The 24,368-nt window shown below is 48.5% G+C and overlaps 1 protein-coding gene across 1 annotated transcript in view; it reads right to left on the bottom strand.

Moving 5' to 3' along the window:
• Positions 1–24,368, bottom strand: part of LOC149332880 (sperm-specific sodium:proton exchanger-like) — a 328,095-nt gene that overhangs the window by 201,657 nt on the left and 102,070 nt on the right. Inside the window, exon 2 of the mRNA XM_089558441.1 lies at positions 14,285–14,335. The gene's annotated coding sequence lies outside the window, so the exon portion shown is untranslated. The remainder of the gene's footprint in view (positions 1–14,284; positions 14,336–24,368) is intronic.

Raw genomic sequence — 24,368 nt, 5'->3', positions numbered from 1 at the left:
TAATGTTTAGGTGTATCTCTGATGTTTAGATGTGTTAAAAGTGAGGCAAGGAGAATGAGTAACTGCGAGCGTTTGCGAAATCGCAGATCCCAAAGGGATAGGAATAATGTTGGAATGTTTTATTCCGACATATTTACCCTCGAGATTCTAAGCGGAACTTTACAATTGGAGGGGAAATAGCGAAAACTCAGCGAAGCACATTCGTAAATATAATGTTTGATAAACAGGGAGAAAAACGTTTGTGCTAACGATCATCGCCTGTGTAGCAACTCCATTTCCACCGAAAAACTGTCAGAAGATGAAACAACTGGATGTGGAAACGTTGACCGAATGGGGACCGTCGCGGTTATTGCACGTGACAGTAAATTTCATTGAATTAGTCATAAATCACTGCCTTGCTGATAATTCAGCATTCACTGGGAGTTTCATGATGCTGTCACTACGTGAACAGAGGGATTTACTTGCGCAATCAATTATCTCTTGGATAATGCCACGCGGTAGCCCCATCCCTCGCTTTTATAGCTCAATATACGGTCAGAGGAACCGTGAACTTTACGTATGGCGCATTACAATACAGCTGGGAGAATAGGTACAGTCGGTTGTTGTTGAGGAAACTAGCTGCACATTCGCTCTCAGTGTGACTTGAAACAAACAAGACGTGGTCGCGGCCTACTCCGCGAAATAGTGATGCCTTGGAGCCGGACAACATTTTTGCATCTAGCTTGCAACTATACTTCTTTTTCTCTAGGTGTGGCGATGCATTCAGTTGCTATGAGGCGTAAATCGCACTAATGTAGTTGCCGACACGTTGCAGGTCATGCCGGTCACGACTGTACCTCGGCAGCCAATACCTTTGTCAGTGGGGCAGAAAATAAATGAGACAATATTAACGCTTGCCAAGATAACTAATTTGCTGATGACCTCGATGGAGGTGTTTTGACACCGCTTTGCTGGCCGACGGCCCTTGGTCATCTGGCCTGTAGAGTGATGAGCACGGGAGCAATGGCTACGGAGCAATTCTTTCGGCAGCAACTTCCTCCTTGGTCACCTGCCGACATCTAAGTACATGACCGTAAAAGAAAAGTAGCGCCTCATCTCAGTTTTCTCCGGTGCACCAACGAAAATGAACGCTACCGGCTTCTGTCAAGAGGACAGTTGTCATCGTGTTAATAAGCGCAATTTTTAACTTTTGTTTTTCGTACACCTCTATAATAATTTGAACCTTTCCTTGGTCGTCTTCCTCCGCCAGCCCTTTAATCTGCTCTTACCGATCTCTACTTCCTGGACATTAATTCCTTTTTTTCAGCGCCAACGCATCCCTGATATCCTGCATGCCACTCGCATTTCTCACCGGACAGCCTTACTCGTGTCTGGCATATTATCCGCTGTTTTCGACGCCTACACACAAAGAAACAGCAAATGCTGTCAACGTCGTTAACCTTTTGCCTGCAGCGCCCTCGAGCACCCAGTCCGAGCCGCAGCCTGACTCGCAGAGCGCCCTCTACAACCATCAGTATGCATTCCGAAGGAACGATGCCGTCGTCGAATATAAAAAGAAACAAAAAAATAGAGAATCGACTAGGAATCGACATAACAAGTCGAGTCATCGCAACGACGGACAACAGTAACGAGGAACGCCTCTAACGTGCGTTCGACGCGGTCGTGCATGCATAAAAGCGGAGAGCTTCTCCCGCGGGCCCCGTGCCAACGCATACACGACCGCCGAAGCGACCAGCGGGGTGCGGTCTCGTTGTAATACGTATGGCGCGCCTTCCGACCCCGCCCGAGAATCAGTGCAAGCCGTAGAGGTGCGGCTGCCCCGGAGTTGAGCGCGGGGATGGTCAGCAAGACCGTGACCTACACTCGAGTGGGAAAGTTCCATCGCAGTCAACGACGCGAGGACCGTATAGGGACCGCCGAACGCCCTTAACGGCGGTCTTCGAGGGGAGGAGTGCTCACACTCGTGTTTGGTGTTTAATGAGACTACGCTGTTTGCGAGGAAAGACATAAATGTTGGCCTCTGTTCCCGCCGTGAGCGCGAAAGAAAGAAGGTTATGAGTAGCGACGCTTAGGGCAGCAGGCAAACGCGAATGCAAGGCAAATCAGAGACGCGTTGGATCGCACAGACACGAGTCTATTCCGAGAGCTACTTGAAAACAAAGAGAAAACAAAAACAAAAAGGAAGGAGAGCCCGAACTGCCCGAAGAGATTTGCCAGCCTCCGGTCTATGTAGTGGGGCATTTAATAAAACTTGCATGCGACGGCGGGGCAACCTGCGAAAACGTCTCTAGATGCTCATACGAGTGGTGAGAGAGCACCTCTGGGACGCACAGTGGTACCATTCGTGGAGATCGCTTTCATTTATCATTTACCTAAAGTGTGGCTGCTGCAGGAGTGAGTTAGCTGGCGCTCTTAACTTTGGACACTTTTTTTGCCTCTGCGTACAGCGCCGCCAAAGTGCTGTGTTGTTCGTCCTCTAGAAATGTACGGCTCGAAACAATGCGTCGCCTTGAAATTTTTGCCTCATCGTTGTCAACAGAAGGTGGTCACCAGAGGTGTCGCGCATTTTCTAGTAAGACCAGAAAGATCTTTCTGCACGATGGGATTCGAACCACCGTCCTTCCGTTCCGCAGCCGAGCGTGCTAATGGCGACTCTACTTTCTGCCAACGCATATGTAGTCCTCCTTGTCTAGGACGCTGGAGAGTGTTCGCAGAAAGGCGTCGAATCAAACGGATGCAAGGGCGTCCGCAGAATTTTTTGCAGGGGGGGGCCCCATTGGTTGTTGGCGCCGGAGGGGGGGGGGGGGGGTATGTTCGTAGCAAAAAGGCACTATTTGCGGGGTAAATTTATTTATTTATATACAAATAAAATAAATAAGTAAAATACACACATGAAAGAAAAATTACAAACAGCAAATTAAAGCGAGGCTAGGAGAGATACATTGGAGTTTATCAACGAAGAAACAATTAAAATTAATAAAAATGCAAAAAGATACTATCACTTCGTGGAGAAGAGTGCTCAGTCTTGCTGCATACGGGTTCTCGACACACCCGGATTGATGACCAGCACACAGCACAATATGTTCACAAACACGCAACGACAGTCACTCAGTCAGTCTTCCTTGAACAGAAACTGTAGACGCCTCGGATTTTTCTGGGCGAATTGCGTGATGACACTGGTGATAAATTCATTTCTGTGCTTCATTACACGCTCTCGGTGCACACTCATCATACAAAGGCTGTCCAGTCTGTCGTTTGTCATCGTTGAGCGTAGCCACGTTTTCACTCTCCTCATTGTACTGAAGGAGCGTTCGACCGTACAGGTAGTAACTGGCAAAGCCAGAGCCACCTCAATGGCTTTTGCAACACCAGGGAAGAATGTCTTGGCCTGATGTAGAAGCTCGCAGTAAGTTATTTCTGATGGGTCCCCAGTTTTGTTGCACCACATCTCGTACCAAGAGATGGCCTCTTCCTTGAAGTTGTCGATGCCGTAAGCACTGGAGTTCTTCGGCGAGAACAGCGAACTCAACACGGCTCAAGTGCTTCATTTTTGATGGATGCAGCTGGAGAAGTTTGAAGCTCCTCTCATTGCTTTCAGAAAAGCGCCGAGCTAAAGAAGCAGTGAGGGAGTCCAAGTACGGCACATATATTGCCACACGGTAGTAATCCTCTGGCGACTGAATCCCGTAGTTGTCTCGGTGGGCCTGACGAGAGACTTGTCTTGGTACAGATATCACCACATTTAAGTGATTGGCTGCCTGCCTTGCTGCATTCATGATGTTAGAGAACTCCTCTACAGCGTTTGTCCGGTGGCCGCGAAAAATACGTTGTAGCTCAGTGATGTGGCCATGCACAGAATGGAAGTCCATGGATACACCTTGCAGAATGTTCGTAGCTGGTTCGAGCCGAGCGCTGTACTTCGCTACAATATGCAAGCAGACGATGAAAGATGAGCTTGTTGTTGCGCAGTAGAGGATGTGAGCTCGTTGTCTAGTTGCAGCGTTCGAGCATGATTCCGTGGACGCGAGCTGCTCGAGTGCTTCGACTATGGCCACGTAATGCTGAGAGAAGATCCTAATAGACTTGTACTTTGCAGACCATCTTGTCTCACACAGCATCGGAATGTTGGGCACCAATTTTCTCCGGAGCACGCTCTCGCGGAAGAAGTTTATGGTTTGTTTGATTATCCCAATTGTGTTTCGAATTTCAGAGACGTCGTTCAAATCGTTGATGACGAGATTTAGTTTGTGACTTGCACAGTGGAAAAATAGTGCCTTCGGGAACTGTTTTTGTATAATTTTGTTCACTCCAGCTTCTTTTCCAGCCATTGTAGAGCATCCATCGTACCCCTGTCCAACGAGGTTCGAAAGAATCAGTCCGACATTCGTCAAAAGCTTCAAGATTGCCGCGGCGATGCAAGCGGAGTTTAATTGCTCCAGCTCTACAAATCCCAAAAACTGCTCTCGAACGCACACTTCGACTTCCGCCTTGTCAATAAAGCGAACGCCTATAGACATCTGCTCTTTTCCTGAAATATCTGCAGTTTCGTCAGCAAGAACGGAAAAAGCAAACGCTTTGTTAGTTTCGGTAACTATCTGCTCTCTCAGGATGTCGCCACAGATTGTGATGATCTCGTTCTGGACGCGGACAGAAGTGTACTTGGCATTGCCAGCAGAAGAAGCGAAGTGCTCCTGAAGTAGAGTATCTCCAGCTTCTACACGAAAGTCAAGCAGATCATTGAAGACTCCACTATCGGACTGCTTGCCGCGAATCGGCAAGTCATGCGTCGCGCAAAAGACAATGGTGGAAACTATTGGAAATAGTTTCTCACGGTTCCTTTCAACTTGCGCGTGCAGTGCTCTGTTCAGCTGCTGTACAACGGGTAGCTGCTTGCCTTTCATCACATCCATAAAGTTCTGTGAGGCCGTCATTGCCTCCTGGTGCCATTGGGATTTTACGTGATCCCTGCACGCCTCGTGCATTTTTCTGTAGTTACTGAAAGCGCGCACGATAAAACTACCTTGAGTTACTCGGTGAACACGCGGAGGAAAAATGACGCAAAAACGACAAAAGGCGCCTTTCGCTGTCGCTGAGTACGCAAGCCAGGGGGCGTAATCTCCCAGCCACTGATGTCGAAAAGGCCTCTTTCCAGGTGTTACATCCTTCTTAAAATCATATGTGACATTTGGCGACCATGGCTTAGTAAGAAGACGTAACTTCAAAAAGTCCGGTATGCCAGTGAGTTTAGCTTTGCCTAGAAACTCTCCTAAGTCATATTCTTGAGGCAAGTTATTTGTTTTCTTGATGTTGTCTCCGGACTTCGATCCCAAGCAAGGAGAAAGGGAATCGTTTCGGCTTACTGCGTGACCGGAGCTCGCTGGTGGAGTTCCTTCCATGGAGACGACGACGCCGGCTACTGTCCGGTGATGAAAGGTTGCATCGCTCTGGTCAAATCCGGACTTGAATCCCAAGAAAGGAGAAATGGAATCATCTCGGCCTGCTGCATCACCTGAACTCACTGTTGACAGAGTCCCTTCCATGGAGTCGACGACATCAGCTACTGTCCGGTGATAAAAGCTTGCATCACTCTGTTCAAATGCTACACCGTTGTCACATGTCACACCAGAATCTGCAGGGGCGCATTTGGATAATGCTTCGTCAGACAACCGCTGACGCTTGAAGAAGCGTCGAATATCCATCATTCGGGACCGCGCGAGACAAAGCTGGCTATGGAGTTCCTCGGGGTTGGTAGTGTTAAAAATATATACACATTGATTGGAAAAACGGTTGAATGCGTACGTTGAAAACAAAAAATGACTATGTATGCAGCGAAAACTTATTTACAAGATAAATGCACGCTCGCAGCTTCATACACCTCGCTCCATCTTGCTCGCGCAACCGCACAGTCGAGTATTTGCACACACACTACTCGCCGCTCGTCGTTTTCTCGTCCGCTGTCTTGGTTGTTCTCAGCTTCGTTGACAACCGGCCACTAAAAACACCGAAGCACAAACAAAGAGGCGCGCACACGCAAGGAACGCCGCGCGACTTCCGAGGGGAAGGGACACTCGCCACTCCGGTCGGAAAATTTGTTTTGTGTGTTTTTATGAGGTTCAGAGCCCCAAAACGACTCAGGCTATGAGGGACGGACGGTCTCTTTACCATGCACTGACATCGCACAGTACATGGGCGCTGTTGGGATTTGAGGCCCAGCCAGAGGTGACAGGCGAGCCAGGCAGGCGCCATCGGGCTGCCTTGACCAAAGGCGCTGGTTTCCGGAGAAGACGCAAGGAACGCTGGTGTGGGGGTGCCTCTGGAGACTGCGTCGCCGTGAACAAAAGCAGCTAATCCCCTTTGCCGAAAATTCTGAAAGCGGCGCTTGTACCGAACTGCGCTCTCCCGTGGATCGGAGGAGACAGCGAGCGGCGGCGGCGCCAACTCATCGCCCGCTTGCCCCTGAGCAGTCCGACAAAGCGGGGATGGACACGGCTGATTTGTCCCTCCCTCCTGAAGAATTCATCGGTGGCCGGGGTGTGCACTGTCTGCCTCCGTGTCGCTATCTCTCTAGAGATCAAAGAAACAGGCACACATCTCAAGACGGCTCGAAACACATGCTCGCCGGTGCCGCTGTATGTCTGCAACGACGCGTCCCCGGACGCGGCACTTTGCAGATGTGACCCAAAGCGTGGAAGCAGGGCCGCTTTTACTCTTGGCTGAGCGCACCGCCGCCCCTGACGTGCGGCCATCACTCACGGTTCGAGTGAGTGATTTTCCAGGGGGGTGCAGCCGCCCCCCCTTGCCCCCCCCTCCGGACGCCCATGAACGGATGCCTCCCAAACGCTCCCCAGTGTCTCCAGCATTTAAGATTCACAAAGAATTGAGTACTTAATTAACATCTTAACAACACATCAGTGACACAAGCAGCAACACCACGCTAGAAGCCCTCGCCTCATAGCACTTTAGGTCAACAAAGTGCCCCCTGCATTTTTTACTCGCGTGAAAATGGCATTGGGAACAAAAAAGCAAGTAACGTAATGCCAGTCCTGCCATTTGCTAGAAGCAACCTCAACCTCACAAGAAAGGAAATTAGCAATGGTGTCTGGACCTAGTTGGTATAAATGGGATGTTGGGAACGGCAACTCTCTGTGTGGTCCTGAAATCCTTAAACCTATTTATTCCGACTTATTGAGAGTCAGAATAAAATTACTTTCGGAGCTTAGCGGTTGTTCTTGGTAATGTCCAAAGTGTACGTGCTAACTAAAAGTAAAACAGCACGGTTACGATGTACACAGATCTGTCAGGGGCCACTTGGAGCTTCATTATAGGAAACTCGACGCCGTGACCGAATCTGGGGGATGTGAACAGGGATTTGCTTCACAATCATTAATTAAGATGCGCAGAGAGGTACAGTTGTAGTTGATGCTGTAGATAATTAAGAAAAAATGAGACCGTTGCTTTACCACTCCTTCCGTCGCACGCACAAAGAAAGCTCGTGCTTCTAAGCTGTTCATAACATTGGTTTTGCTTTTTTTGTTCATAAGCTTTCCTGGTAGCTGTGAGGAAGCGTTTTTTGGTTGTTGTTTTTCAATCTGTTATTGTATGCATTACCAGCCGTGCTTTCGTACCGACATCTTTTTTTTTTTTTTTAATCAGGCTTTTGCTCGTATTGCATTGCTCTTTCGTCGGTGTGCCCCGCCGCGGTGACTCAGTGGTTATGACGCTTGGCTGCTGACCCGAGAGACGCGGGTTCGATCCTGGCCGCGGCGGTCGAATTTCGATAGGGGCGAAATTCTAGAGGCCCGTGTACTGTGCGTTGTCAGTGCACGTTAAAGAACACCGGGGGGTCGAAATTTCTGGAGCCCTCCACTACGGCGTCCCTCATAGCCTGAGTCGCTTTGGGACGTTAAACCCCAATAAACCAAGCCTTCGTCCGTGTCTTTCTGCCGCTCTTCCGTCGATCGGAATAAAGCTTCATTCACGCTTCTCACCCTGTTCCAGCGAAGAGAGTGACCACTGAGAGTTCTACTTCATCCCATCATGCCCCGCGGCCATAGCAGAACGCATTCTTGCGGCTGTCCTGAGCGCTAGCGTGCTGGCCAAGGAGGTTTAACTCTGCCACCGGTCAAAGGGTCTGTTCGCTTAGAGTAAAAAAATCACAGGAATACCGAATTCCATTATCCGTTACCAGTGCATTAGCAACTAGTGACGCCTTTGCAGGAAGTGTAGTCGCTTGCGGACTGAGGACGTCACGTTCTGTCTATGACGTCATTTTTCTACGGCCAATGGGAATGCTCCCGTCAGGTGACATCACTACCTTCCAGCCAATGGGAGTGATTCAGTGTGGTGACGTCACTTTCTTCAATCCAATGGGCGAAGTTTATGACCGACGCCGCATTTTGACCCCATGGCACTTCTAATGCTAGCAATAATGAACACCTACTCCGCCGCTGCCTCGTGTAGGAAATGTGCGAGAAATTCCCACCACAAAACAAGTATTTGCTATGGCGCATGCGTGAAATCTCTCACTAGTCACGGCGTCCAGCGGAGCGAGAAAGTGCGATCAGGCTCGATACAGAGAAGCGACCTGCCCAGCCCAAAGCAATGCGCGGGCAGAAGGACCAGATCAAGCTCATTTATAAAAAGCGAGGGTCGAACGGGACGAACGGGCGAGCCATGGCGGGCGACGGTATGGAGCGGACCTTAATCGCTCGCTCAGCCGCCACCGCTAATGATCTTGCGCGCCGCTCCCACGCCCCTCCTCCTGCATGTACTACCAGCATATCCATACACGTGTCCAGACGGAAGCGTGCACTTGCTTTGCCACGGTGTGCAGGGGAGCGCCGTGGTGGCCTTTTTTTTTCTGTGTGTGTACGCCTACGTAGCATTAAATGGGGAGCCGTGGTGTTTACGAGTGAACGCGTCCTGGCGTGGCAGTGCATCGTTTGTCACCCGCACTTTGACTCTGCTGTGCATGAGTAAACACATCCATGACAGCGTGATGGTACCGTAACGGAGAACAACAACACATAGAAGAATAGCAGAAATTTATTAATATAAGCTTTAGTTGAGAACCTTTCGTCCCATGTTTCTGATCCGTAATGTTTTATCTTGACGTAGACGCAATGCTCGCTTTATGTGTTTGTCTAAAATCAGCAGCTCCGCTAACGTTCGACAACACATTAAAATATTTTTCGCAAGTCAACACATTTGCGAGCCATAAACAGCACTACCGCTTGCTCCTGTGGGACCTCGGTAATTAGAACTTCCGCATTATTCGAACCTCTGGTGTACTAGGTTTACTCATGCTTTGCGCAAACTTTGTACAAGCATATATGGCAACAAGGTATATCCTTTTCACGGTCATCACGTTTCTTTTTTTTTTTTTGGATACGTGTGAAAGCTTCAGTATAGACATATACTACTTTCGCTATAGGGATTGCTGTCAATCTGGTCATTCCAGCACCACAACCCACTGCGTCGGGCAGCGCAGACGACAAACAAACAATAATGCCATTAACGCGCAAAATATCGCCAGAGCAGTATTAACTGGAAAGAAACGGAGAACCTGCTGAAAAAAGCTTCAATTCGAGCCGCAGAACAATGGTGTGAGCCACTATGCGGAGATTTTATTTTCTTAATGCCACACTGAGGCCTGAATCGATACGGCACCGCATTACGATCACAAAGCGAACCCTCTCATAGAAAACGGCGCTGTTTTATCCGAAAAAAAAAAAAACAAAAAAAAATGAAATGTAGGTGTCACCACCAGCGGCTGCCTTCAGCGGATCTCAGTTTGACGCTTCTGCGATAACGTTTCGTTTGTCTACAGTTTACTGACGTGCTTTCCGCCGTGGTATGCGACCGGCGGCGGAGTAGGTGTTCGCTACAGCCAGGCTGTCGCCGCCATAAATTATGATCGCGCGCTGACACCATCATTTGTCAAAACGAGTTCTGGACATTATTAATGACCCCATCGACGCCGGACACCGACAGATTTCGACGATGATGGCTACGGTGAGTGTTCTCAGCTGTCGCCATATTGCCTTAAAGGTGCACTGAAGAGGAATCTGAACTCATTTTTTTGCCGCGGGAACTCGATCTACACGTTCCGAGCATTCTTAGAAACTTCCACTTATTGCCCCGTTCGGCCGATTTCCCTAATTAAATCGGATTAACGTCTGGCTCACGCCTTTATTTTTTGAATTCTGCCCGTACGGTGGGCGTAGTCGACCAACGCGTAGAGTGCCTTTCAGCCAGCTCCGTGGAGGCTTTGCTTTCGCTTTATTTTGTTTTTTAGGTTTCCGTGAATAAATAGTTTCATTCGCGGATAATACAGCCGCAAAATAAGCCCGCAGAAATAAAAATACGCGCGGACTATTTGCTACTACCGATTACTACGTATTACTCCGCCGATGGCAGAGCGGCAAGCCGCCACGGGACTGGCTGAAAGGCACTCCACGCGTTGGTCGACTACGCCCACCGTACGCCGGGAATTCAAAACAAAAAAAAAGAAAGACGGCAGCCGGACATTTAATTCGATTTAATTCTGAAAATCGGCCAAACAGGGCAATAAATCGAAGTTTCTAAGAAAGCTGGGAACGTGAAGATCGAGTTCCCGCGGCAAAAAGGCGAGTTCAGATTCCTTTTCACTGCACCTTTAACTGCGGAAAGGCACGGAGTCCAGGTTCCGAGCGTGTCTTGAGCAGAAAGTAGAGAAAATAAAATGCCTTTCTGTTCCTCTCAGCTCTCTTACATGAGGAGAAAAACGGCAAACTAACTCAACCATTGGTTTCTGTTACTTTAATTGCTTCATATTTCGTAAAAAAAAAATCACTTTTTTTTTGCAGTTCTGCAGAATTTCATGCCTGTGCTTCCCTACTTCACGCTTTTTCTTCAATGTTGGGTAGAATCCCGGTATCTCTTCCACTGTATAAATTCTACTCCTACGATATTCCACTTCGTGTGCAACGATTTCTGCGCTTTTCTTTTATATGTGCTTGCTGTAAATCTGTTCCCTTTTCACGTTTCATGTGTGCCACTGCTGCTTGGGCTTCGGCCTGCAGTATTTCGTAAATAAATAAACAAAACAAAGAAAGAATGCGCCCTCGCGACTCAAGGGAGTACTTACACGAGCGGGGCGAAGCATTGATCGTCGTTGCAATGTGTTGTTATCTCTGAGCTCCGAACTTTTAGGACATTGCAATGAGGCTCTCAAAGAAGCGTATGCAAAGCAGGCTCTATTCATTCACCTCGCATCGCAATTTGTGCATTTCTGCATATAAATGGAGTCCAAATCATCAGGGTATGTGGCGCAGTTCAAAAATACCGACCCTCTTCCGCGTTTAAAAGAATAGTTTGCCTCTTTCCCTCCTTAGCGCGTAAATCACGAAGCCCCACGCCAGAAATCCAGGACAAAGAAAGCATATAGACATCTTCTAAGAGCTTGGAAATCAGTCTGCGCCTCTCCCTGTGCAATGCCAAATCGTCGCTAGAACAACAAAGGGAGCAAACTTTGCCGATTACAATCTGTCCTTGCCAAGAGTTATCTTTTAGGTGACACTGCGGGATGCTTTGCAGCCAATGTCGCAATTCGGGAAGCTGCATTGCGACACTGCTGTAGTATAGCTGAATTGATGAATACCAACTGGAAGTTCTGGTCCACTGTTTTCGACAGAACAAATTCTCGCGTGAAGAAAGCTTATCAATACGCCGTCCAGCTAGTGAACCTTAACATACAAAGAAAGTTTTGAACTTATCTAGTGTCACCGCAGACAACCACAGACAAGAAACGACTCGGACCAACGCTCAAGAAAACTAGTCGCTGAGTCACATGGTCAATAGCTCATTTTAAAGAACAAACTATGCAATAAACGTAATCGGCGTACGCAGGAGATTTTCTCCTTTCAAAACTGCGTCATTTATTGTGTTCGTCTTTTTTTTTTCTGGTCTGATTTATGTTTTATTGGGGTTTAAAGTCCCAAAGCGACTCAGGATATGAGGGACGCCGTAGTGAAGGGCTCCTTAAATTTCGGCCACCTGGGGTTCTTTAACGTGCACTGGCATCGCACAGTACACGGGCCTCTACAATTCCGCCCCCCGAAATGCGACCGCCGGAGGCAAAATTCTAGGGGCCCGTGTGATGTGCGATGTCAGTGCACGTAAAAGAACTCCAAGGGGTCGAAATTTCCGGAGCCCTTCATTACGGCGTCCCTCATAGCATGAGTCGCTTTAGGACAGCTAAACTCTCATAAACCACAAACCAAACCAAAGGCTGTATACAATGTGGTTTAGGAGAGAAACGTGTCAACGTGTTCGGTGCGTGCTTCGTGTCTCTGTGGTTGTCTGTGGCTACGCTATTTTAGTCACAAAAGCGCGGAGAACCAACTAGGCCAGGAACAAGTTTCAGTGAAGGACAAAGAAAGTAAGGTCAGGCGGAGTCGGGTTCTCTCCAAATGGCAGCCTTTGTCTGGTAAGTGAGGCCTGGAGGGGGAGCGATAAAACCAGATCCGCGACGCGACCTCATTAGGCAGGCAACGTGTCAGCGCCGCCGCCGCCAAGCACAGGTGGCTGTCAGATACGCCAACACCCCGACGCCCACTACAACGCGCGCTCGCTCAGGCACACTCTCTCCTCCTGCGCTGCAAAGATGCCGCTTGGATGGCGGTGGGGTATAACGTGCGAGCGGTGTGTCGCGCTGGTTTGCTCTCATGAAAGTAGTCCGATCCACCGCTGCCTTCACTCAGACAGCGTGGGAATTATGAGGAGTGGCACCTGTTTTCAGGGTAGACAGAGGGCAGAGATGAAAAATACTTGACAGCGCGAAATGAACGAAGGGCAAAGGCGAGAGAGGGGGGGGGGACGCCTAATCCGTTAGCCGACGTTGAAACAAACGGACTAGTCTTCACAAGGTTAATCAATTATATCGATTACGAAACTATGGAATGAAAATGGCGGTAGGAAACGCGGCCAGTTTACGACGCAAGTTGAGAGATTCTCTACGAACCTTCGAGGTTCTGGTCAGCCAGAGTGCGGGGTTTTATTACATGGGGATTAGTAGGGGATTTTATGAACAGGTATGATTAGAAGATGCCTGTGCCCGGTTACAATGAAATGCCAGATTCGCAGGCGCAGGTATATGGTTCCAGTTTTTTTTTTTTTTTTTTGTGGGAGGTTCCATAATGCGCACTGAGCGCAAGTAGGTGTACAGAACGAGCCTTGCTTAGGATGCTACACCACTTAAGACCTCAGGTAAACATATAGGTATGGACAGCCTTTGTCAGAAGTTTAGAGCCCAGGGGCGGGGGTTCTTCTAAGCCGCAAAATGGGGTTCGTGGATTCGAGTAAGTCCTACCCATTTTAGGGGTAGAACCAGATATCATCTTACCTTCGGGTGGTTTGGAATGCATGGAATGCATTACTACCCACAAAAAGGGGCTTAGATGTAGGCACCGTGGGCTCTAAAACTTTGGCAACATTGATCTTTAAAAAAAATTACGGTAATGGTAGTGACAAAACGAAAATACCTAGATTATACTGCTTTTAATAGGTAACATTATGTCGGGCGCGATTCCGGTTTGCCCACCCAGGTGCACAAAGAACCGTCCATTGCTGCTACCAAGCTTCTTCTAGTTCATTTGGAAATAAGTTATCTGAAGATTGTGACGTGGAAGCGACATGGACAGCAGGCTTCCGAAGGCTCCGGAAACAATTTTTTTAATTACTTTACTTAGCCCACGATGGTTAGAAAGCAACTCGGCGGCTGTCACAAGCAAAGCGCTCACATGGAGACCATCGGGATGGGAGTCCTTCCAGCTTTCCGCTGCGCTCTATTAGGAACCGACGTGGAATTTTCTAGACAAGGATTCACCGCGGAGAACAGTCCTGAACGTTCTACGACTGCAAACGCGTGGCAGCGATCATCAGCGAATAAAATGGCCGCTTCGTGCGCACACGACACTCGACAATTAGCCTATAAAGACGCTTAGCTGAAGATTGATGGAGCCGCGTGCCAGGCTGTGACATCCAGAAGGAGACTGATTGAAAAATAAAGGTAAGGGACCTTGGAGGTAGTACCGATGTTAGGACTATAGATGCAGTAAACTGCTGGACTTATACCTTTTTAAGCTTTGTTCAGGAACTCCTTTAAGTTGAGAGCAAAATCAGGAGCGCAAATTCTGTAAACCGGTACTGTCAAGGCGCTTAAAGCGGGCGATAATAATTGCTTAACCGATTCATTACATACGCTTATGTTGACTAAGACGTGTACGCAAGGTTGGGTACTCACTGCGGGTCTCTGTTCAGTCCGAGCTGCTGCCTCGAAGGCCAAGACGCTGTCCTGCAAGAAAACAGACAGTGAGCATTTTGTAAAAGAGCATAAGACATAGCATGCGCGTATGCGGCCATGTGTAAATTCCCCATTTTTAAGCACGATGCGTAGGCAGTGCTTTCAGCGATAGCTCTACCCATGATTCTTTAACTTGTTATGACACAGTGCACAAGACGCGGACTAGAAAGGGAAACGAACGAAGGCAGCGCTGAGGTTGAGCTGGTTGCTGGCTACAGGCTGGACTAGTAAAAGAAACGCCACCATTCGTGGCACTGTTGAGTGGAGCATACGCAGACAACCCTCACTATCGGATGACGTTTACCGAAATGGTCGTCTAATACGCCTTAGCGACTTACTATGTCCGAGCAGCACCAAACAAAGTGGAAAGTGTCGAGCTGTAGCCTCAGTCCGCTATACCCTTGACCAACTAGTCCGCTAGGCTTCCCCTCGAACCTTGCTCATTTTGTGTCGTGCTGTTCAGATCCTTATTGCTGCCTTGTGTTTTATAGCGTGAACAGTATGTTTTAGAGACTAGCTTCTTGCAGGTGTTTTTTTTTTGTACTAGCTTGCTCCTGTCGTCAGCTGGTTAAACATGCGATATACGCTGCATTGTCGCTAATCAGACCTAACTCTCCGTGGGGGAAAGTTCCACGCGCGGTGTGAACCGCATAGTCAACACTGCCAGTCGTCGCAGAGAACCGGTTTGGAACCGGTTCGAATTAGCTAGTATACAGTTCCCAACATATGACATGGGAAATTGGAGGGGGCCAGAGATTCCCAAAGAACGCGTCTATAGTCTCATACAACTCAAGAACGAAGCCGCAGATGCACCTCAAAGAAAGCCCTCCAGCCAATGGCGTCAATCGATTGTCATGACGTCACCTGTAATCTGTAGTTTATCAACGCCCCCTCTAACCCCTGCAGTGTCACGCGAGCAGGCGGAAGGGCATAAACAAATACGTCATGATAATGGTCGACGATCTTGGCCGAAGGGCCTCCTTGAGGGGCATCTGTCACTCCGTTCTGAAGCTGTATCCGACTGTGGCTTCGGGGATATGCAGCGCATGTCCAATGGGTGGCAGCCATTGCAGTTCTATGAGTAACGAGCAATTTAGAGCTCTTTGTCTTTACCATAGAGTCGCTCTTCATAACGTTCGGTGCCGTTACGTATTAGTAGATTCGAGGGAAATTAGTGAAATGCTGCAAGTCGCTAGCTCCACACTGGCTGCATAGGCATCGCATGAACCTCTTCAGTTAGTAAAATTCCTACTAAGTCCATGGCGGAGGCTTCGTAGATACGGTTCCCTCTGCTGCCAAAAATGAGAGTGTTGATTCGATTTTCAGCTGTTATAGCCATGCTTCTCTGAAGATAATGCTTAAGACTGCTTGCGTACGCTTCGAGATATCGGCGGACGGAACAAGCCCCAGGAGATGAAAATAAGCTTAAGATTATACCCTATTCTGTGTGTCTCGAAGTCCAAAGTGCTTGGTACGCGAGAATTATTGATCGTATTTCTACCAGCGTGCATGCAAGGTGAAACCCAGCAGCGCCAGTTTGAGGCACTTTGTTTTAAACATGAAATTCTAGAGCATTGTGTAATTCTTTATTGGTTTATTTATTAATGGAAGTTCCTTACAGCGCCCGGAATGACATAATTAAAGCGGGATCAACTGCGCAGAGAGAAAGTACACAAATAAATTGTGAATACCACAGACATACGCCTGACGTACTGATTTATTTACTAATGATCATATTTCTTGTCTGACAAAGCAAGCGTATACCTTCAACTCGCTGTGTTTTCGGTGACGTGGAAGAATTAAGCGCTTCTTAGTGGCATTCCAATGGCTACGGGGTGAGAGTGAGAATTCCTCGACATCTGGAAACACTTTATCATCGACTTCGTCTTAATGCTGCATATACAAACGGCTTACGATACCGTTTTAGACAAATGGACAGTCCGCACTGTGACAACTGTGCCGCGATAGAAACTGTGGAGCATATCTTGCTTGAGTGCCCTGCATATGCTAACGAGCGTGCGTACTATGAACATAGCATGCAGAAGCTCTGCTCAGTGCCCCTTACAATGGACAAAGTTTTAGGTCCCTTAGCCTGCCTTAGGCAACAGAGACTTGCAATGACTTTTCTATTCACATATTTAAAAGACATTGGACATCTCGATAAGCTTTAAATTCACGTGCACGTCACCTTCATGCATTCTTCATGCAGTGAACTTCGTCAGCCCATCTGACGGACTATGCACTCCATCACTCCATAGGTTACATCAATACTCGCCATTGCATTCTTAGTACCCATTTCATGGCCGCATTTTATCTTCGTTTTTTCTTTTACCTCTTCAACTCTGCTCTCCTTCTGTCTTTATCTCCCAAATTCCCCTCCCTACGCAGAGTAGCATGCCAGCGATTTTTAAAACGCCGGCTAAATTCTCTGCTCTTCATTAAAGAGTCTCTCTCTCTCTCTATCTCTCCAATGGCTACGGGGGAGCGGGTCAATGCGGTAAGATGAGTGGAAAAAAATATAGCGATAATGGCGGTCAGTTTCAACCATCCTTCACCAGTTGCGCAGCTTCTGTTATTCGGTTCGCAGACCTGGAGGACCGCTAACTGAACGAGTCGTGGAAACTGTTACGTTGCTGGCCCTGCGACCTCTCCAAAACCTGATCCAAAACCGGAGTATGGCTGTCTTTGCATAAGACTCACCAGCTTGAACGCGCCTCAGGACACGCTCAGGAAGAACCCTGCCTTGTGAACATCGCCGCCGCAAAAATGCTCCTCGGGCAAAACGCTGCAGTGTCCCGAGTTTCATCATTCATCCAATCATCCGAATTCCGGCAACGGAGATCGCTTACTTGCCAGTAGAAAAATAAAATAAAAAACAGACACCTTTAAGTGCTTTATAACGGCGCGTTTAAAGTTCGCCTATATCTCTTCATCTTATTTTTTTTTTTTTTGCTACTGTAACGCGTCAGCATACCTAGCTAGCCCTTCCCGAAGTATAAAATAAACCACGACCAACCCAGGAGAAGTCGCGCCAGTTTTTGTTTTTTTTTAGCCCATTATATATGCACTGCGACGTCGACGCGGTACCATGAAAGCTGCCGCGTATCTCCAGCACCCCTTTCACTTTATCTCCCGCACCCATTGCTCGACCTACCCCACCACCCGTTACGGCGGTCCACCAGCTTCTTTTTAACCTTTTTCTCCGTTTTCACCGATCAAGAGCACGCGTATATAATTAGATATGGGCCCCCATTAACCACGCGATATAGAGAGGAGAGCGCGCGCAAGCTGTTATCAGAGGAGGAGGGGGAGAGACAAGGACCGATCACCGCACGCAGTATTCTGAGCTCTTAATTACCCAGCGCCGGCACCGCCGCTCGCGGAGCGCCAGTCGCCGTGGCATGCGTGCATAGCATTATGTATACCACCCTTCCCACTTCTATTTCATCCCCGTAGGCTTTCAGGGTGCTCGAGCGGTTGCGCTTATGTAGAGCTCAGGCCACACTGCGTGGAGAGGAGGAAATAAGAGAGAGGGGGAGGCCAGCAGCACGGTTTCCGAGAACTATACGTATACGTACTACGTGCCGCCGCTTGCTTCACCTTGAGCCCAAAGCAGCTCTGTCTACGTGTTATATACAAACACGCGTCTTGTGCCACGAGCGGAGTGATTCGTTTATTTGCTTATATGTCTTTGTTATTGTTCGGTGTGCCTCCTTTAAAGCGCCCGGCACGTAAATGCCGGTTGAAGATGCGGTCGCGTGCCCTGGAGCGGAAGTACGGCGATATTCACATAGAGCCAGCGTTGACCGGTTTTATCGCAGATGCATCATCGTCGCCTGGACCGCGTTCGCCTCCATTGAGGCCCGACCATTGCCGCGGGTTCATCAGATACACGGAGCCGAAGGCTCACGAAGAATTCCATGCGTCTATACTAGGAACGCTTAGTTTGACCGGTTGTTAGTTTGGCGCGTTCTACTAATGTGACTGGCTGCCGTGGTGGCCTTGAAGGCATTCGCTTGGCCCTGAGTACAGACGGAGCGCTTTCACAGAAACGTTGGTGTCCCTCTCGCTGTGCCCAGAGGGGTGGTGATATATCTAGAAGCAGCCATGTGACCGGGTAGTCAAGCAGTTCTCGTAAAGGCCCGTGCGTATACGGCCTTAAGACAGCTGGAGACCGGACCGCTATTCAAGGCGAAAATACTCGGACCTTGCCATCCCCCCTAATGGCTGAGAATTGCATTCGAGAGCAGCTGCAGTAGCCGAAATCGAAGACCTCAGGGACTTTTTTATACTTACTATACCTCCTTGTGTGTGCGCCCTTAAAATGACACCGAAAACGGCGCTATCCAATGTGCATGGAGCCTGGCGTACACAGTCGCAAATGGCGTGGGTTTTGTATTTCGCCCTTACACAAATAGTCAGTTTCTGTAGACTTCTTGTGGAGTCTGTCAATAGTCTTTGTATATATTTAGTTTTCTCTATTCATCGTCTGTAGACTGTCTATAGACAAAGGTATACTAATAGTGTAAGGCCATAAATCTGTAGATAGTCTAACGACTGTCTATCGGGTTTGTTTTATCGATAGACTAGTCTATAGGATTTGACTGTATAATGTCTTTAGATTTCACTGATAAAAGTATATGGATTGTCTATAGACTGCCTAAAATAACTTGTGTGAGGGCGTGTATTCCTTCGGTTGGGGCAGCACCACGCTGCCCAATATTTTCAGTTAGAGTGTTTTATTCTGCGTTTTATTTATATGCCCCCTTTCAGGCTATTAAACAACAAGCGGTATTACAAACAGATGGTAATTACAAATCTTGAAAACGAGCAGTCAGGGTCGTCGGAAACATCGATGCGCCAGAGATTTCAGCGGCGTCGTGAGGAAGACAGTTTAAATCTATTGCTGTTCCAGGGAAATAATGTGCCAGCAAACGGAGGGGTTCCATTAAGCAGCCGAGCTATATGAAAAGGATGCGCAGTGTGGTGGGATATGCGTGGCAGTGGATTGAGTTGTGATTAGGAAGTGATTAAGTGAGCTGTAAAATACCTTATAAAGCCGGAAAGAACCGGCGCTGCGGCGACGAGTGCCAAGGTATAAAAGTTAAGATTGAAGTTTTAATGCTATTACGCAAGTATCAAATAAGCCGTAAGAAAGAATGAATCTTAAAGCACGATTCTACAAAACTTCATGATCTTCAAAAAGATAAGCTTGATATGGAAGCCAGATTGGAGATGCGATATAGCTGTCGACGTCACCTGTCCTCGGAGGACGGTAAGAACCCTCGCAGGATTGTTACAAAAGCCGCAGCTGGCAAAGGACAGGGTTTATTGCAGAGACATGGGAGAAGCGTTTGCCCTGCAGTGGGCGTAGTCTGGCTGATGATGATGATGATGACGTTATCGTATACGGTTTACCCTGATAGGGAACACGAACTGGCGCTAGATGGAAAATGTGGGGCTTAAAAAAAGAACCTGCGGAGGCCGAAATCTGAGCGCACAGCCGTAATCCGCTACGTAATTTCAGCTCTCCAGGACGAGAAAGGAAAGTGCCGCTGCGTTTCTATTCTTCCGCCAGTCACAAGACACCACAAGTATGCCCTGAAGCCCGCCCCTCCCGGAAACAAAATGGCGGAGACGCCCTCCATTCAGGCGCCGCAGCCACGGCTTTCACGGGGGCGGAGAATCAGAGAGTCGAGGCTACAAAGCGCAAATACCCGGGCGGACGCCCGGCACAGAGCGACCAGAGGAAGCACAAAGAAGAGAAGAAGGGGAAAGGGGAAGGGAGAGAGGGGCGACAGCTGCTGCCAACATACTAGGTAAAAGAAAGAAGAAAGTGAATCCATCGACAGAGAGCCAGCGTTGAAGCGCCACAATTAATTCGACGCAGTGTTGCAGCAGATGGTCTGCCCCTCGTCATCTTCACCTGAGTATACAGCTTCTAGTCGAGACTATAATTACCAGCCAGCTGGTTCCGAAAGTTTGCCTGAGCCAGAACTCTCCGGACTGTCACAATATCGGTGAAGCCCGATTCTTGCACTGCTTGCAGGCAGCGTGGCGGACCTCCGACATGACGATCGTTGGACGATGGAGGTTAGATAGCCCGATAAAATTTTGAAACAAGGAAAATCGCTTAGGTACAAAGACCGAAAATGCGTACAAGGTTGTTTTTTTTTGTTCTTTTGAACAGGACCTGGAAGGTAACAATCTAAATAGGCAAAGAGGATTTGCAGTGGCCTGGCGCGGTGTTTAGCGAGAAATTTAAAGTGAATGAAGGCGCGATTTCAAGGCCAACAGATGCTAACAGAAGAAAAGTCAAGCTGAGGAACCTGGACTCGAGCAAAGTGCTGCAACAATTACATGAATACAGCAACCGGATCCGCTGAAATTCCGATAAGGCTGATTAATGAGCGGGAGCCAATAAGCAAGGGGGCCGTGTTTAAAGCTATAGAGCAAATCTTTCAGAGTATAAAGGTTCCCTGGAGACTGGCAGCACAGGATACTAAGTTTAATATACTAAGGTAAAAGAGCGGAAGCCAGGAACTCATGCGAACCGACCGCGACAACGTCAGTTATATAAGGTCTATCGATGAAGGCGATAAAAAGAGGTCTTTCAATTGCAAACTGAAGGGTTCAAAGTCCCAAAGAAACATGGGCGTATGAGGGACGCTGTAGTGCATGCCTCCAGAATAACTTCGACAGCCTGTGGTTCTCTAAAGTGCCCTGGCATCGCACAGCACACTGGTGCCTTTTGCTTTTCGCCTCCATCGATACGCGGCCTCCGCGGCTGGGATCGAACCCGCGTCCACAAGCTGAGAGCGCCGTAGCAACTGAGGAGACGCGCCGGGGCTACTTTTGATTTCTGTTCAGATACTAGTAGAGAGATTTTAAGACTGTCAGACTGACTCATGCTCTGAATTCTACTATATAACTTTCACATCAGCTTACGGTACAGTGCACTGCTTTCTTCTAGATACGGTAAACCAAGATTCAGCCGCTACTGATGCGATTCGCTACGACGAACAGCATGAATAAAGCTGCCAACACCAAATGCTTCGCAACGCGGCGTCAAGAAAGTAATTCGGTGTGAAGCTCAATAGCCTTGCCGAATGCCCTGTTTCCTTCTCCAATCCACTTTATTGATAGCTGACAGGATTATCCTATGTTTTCTTGGTGGCAGAAGCAGTGTTTGTTTGTTGCGAGATTCATCGATTCGCGCATGACAGAAAAGTAGAGATATTCTACCTTTTCACGCGCATTCACGTCATTCATAGCACTGCGACGGCCCGTTGCAGAAGGGCAATCAATGTTGCGCTGCTTTAGGAAGACGTAGCGTGGCACCGCTGCCGTCAATAGAAGATTCGAATGTCGTAACGATAAGCGGGCAATGCAGCATTGAATGGCAAACAGCTCAAAAGTGAGCGTGATTCCACGTTGCAAGCCGGTGGCAGTCAGCGCATGGAAGCCCTTACCCCCCCCCCCCTCTCTCTTTAACGCGAAAGCGTTAAGGCAGCCATCCTGCAGAAAATAATAAGGGAGTAATTACTCATTGACATCCACCCGAGCGCAGCCATGCGGCTACAAAGGAAAGCTCTACAGCTTGCTCAGAAACTTCGTAGTTGAAGAGAAATTCGTCCTGGTCCGGGGTTCGAACCCGGGACCACCGCTTCACCGGAGAAGACGCTGTATACCAATTGAGCTGACCGGGGCGGCAAGCTTATGGTAGGGCGAGAGCGAATTGATTAATAACTCGAAGTGGGAACGGTGTTGGTCAAATGTTTAGAGCAGGGGTTCTCAAACTTTTTTGCTTGGAGGAACCCCAAAAGCCTTCAATAAGTTCCAGGGAACCCCCCCCCCCCCCCCCCCCCCATGCCCCCCGCCCCGCTTTCACTTACCAGCAATGTGGTCGAGTGCATTTTTGCAAAGCGAGAGCTGCAAAAGTTAAATGTTTATTGCACAGATTAATACAAATACTAATGTGATGGGTGGTACTGCTTCCCTTTTAAGAGCAATCAAAGCGCGGCTCAGTAGCACTCAGAGCCAGTCTCATATCAACTGCCGGGTCAGGGCCGGTGAGGGTTCTCGCGGAACACAAGAAGACAGCCCGCGGAACCCCTGTGTTCCGCGGAACTCAGTTTGAGAACCCCTGGTTTAGAGGAATCCCCCCAGGTGGAGTAGATTTGGGATAAGAAAATCCGCAGAAATAAGAAGTCCTGCTGAAAATCCGTCTCCATCGTCGTCATCGGCGTTGTGAGCGAAAAATCCCCGACGGAGCAACCTAGTTGGGTTACCTAGGTCACGTGACCTTGTGCTGTCATCACAACCTGCCCACCATACTGTGAGCAAACTGACCACCGTAGCAGTTAAATTAATGATTGGTCGGGAGAGGTTGCTCGGGAAGAGCAACCTGGCTGGGTCACAAAAGAACCACCGGTGCCAGCACCTGCCATCTCAGATCACTGGGGCACAGCTTAACCGCTGCACCACTGAGCCAGGAAGGGTATATAGAGGGCTTCCAGGGATCTATGGATGTTAAATAGAGAATGACCAAGTCTGCATATATAAGCATTAACCCATTAACGCTATTGCATCACACCCTTCAGGCAGAGCTGAAGTGTCTCCTCAAATTTTTTTTTTTCGTTTCTTTTGTCCCCTCCCCCGTACTTAACGTATCTAAACACAGATGCACTGAAGAGGTCATCGCCACCATTCATACAAGAGTGGTCTACTATATACATTGCAGGGCAAAATTCTGTGCAGTAGTATGCCGGGCAGAATTTGGAAATTGAAAATTCTCCCCTGCACACTACTACAGCCACACTCAGCCAGTGGATCCAGGAATGACGGGTACGGGATGGACAAAGAGTTAACGCTTAGATTCGGAGGTGTCGAGCGGGACAGAGAGGAAGGGAATGCAGCGCGAGAGCAGCATATACGGAGAAGAGAGAGACAGCCGGGTTTGGCAAACAGACGAGTCCGCTGGACAAACGGTCGGAGCTTCTGGGCCCAAAGTGTTGCTTGCGCTGGGCGCAGCTGTTGCGAACACCTCCCCCCCTCCTTCTGTCGCAGCTGGAGTCACTGGCGAGTGGGCGGCGTCAGTGCAAACGGTGCAGCGCTGTGCTGCATGAAAACGGGGGGCCGCACTTAATTAACTCTGCAGCTCAAGATGGCCACTTTGCCTCCGAAATAGACCGCTCTGGCGGGCTATAGTTGGTTCGTTTGAAGCGAACGAGTAAAAATGTGCGAAGAGAACGAGAATAAACGCTCACATAAGCGCAGACAAGGCGCAGATTGCCAACTCATTTTATTTATGGAGACAGACAGTCATTTTCATAGGCCTTATGAGGCCTATGAAAATGGGCGTCTGGAAGGGAAGGGCAAAAGGGGGGGGAGGGGCTGCCCCCCCCCCTCCTCCCCCTCCCGTTGGAATTTTGGATATTTTTTACGCACCACCAGAAAACAACTATACAGCTTGATTAGAACGCTTCGCCGATAGCAACTTTTCGCATTTTGCGTGCTAATTTTAATTCTTTGTTCATTAATAAAATCCAATCTACAGGTGCCGTCAGAAGTAAATGGAAGGCAATAATAACGAAAAAAATTTATTCATTGCCCCCTTAATTCATGCATCCTTGAATACATGTGTCCAGCCTAATTGTGATTGAACGAATTGCACTGTGCACCAGCAAACGTGGACCATTATGCTTTACATTTAAAGATATTAAATTTTTTCGACAAAGTCGACTTCCATCCACTTTTGACGGCGAGTGTATGTTCTCCAAGCCCAGCACTAATTTGTTGTTTCTAATTTTTGTTTCGTGTGCTTAGTTTAGACAACAAATAGTGCCTTCTTGGTGCTAACCTACCGCCTCCCCCCTCCCCTGCCATCAGGTGCCCCTCCCCTCTTCCCCCCCACCCCACTTTAAGAAGTTCTGCGGACTGCCCTTGCCTATGAACATAATAAGAGATACACTAGCGCCAAAAAGGTTCAACGCAATGATAGTAGCACTTCAGAGAATATAGC

The sequence above is a fragment of the Amblyomma mixtum genome, chromosome 8 (assembly GCF_055824585.1).
Source record: "Amblyomma mixtum isolate Tamu chromosome 8, ASM5582458v1, whole genome shotgun sequence".
Taxonomy (NCBI): Eukaryota; Metazoa; Arthropoda; class Arachnida; order Ixodida; family Ixodidae; genus Amblyomma; species Amblyomma mixtum.
This window is presented reverse-complemented; position numbering and strand designations above follow the sequence as displayed.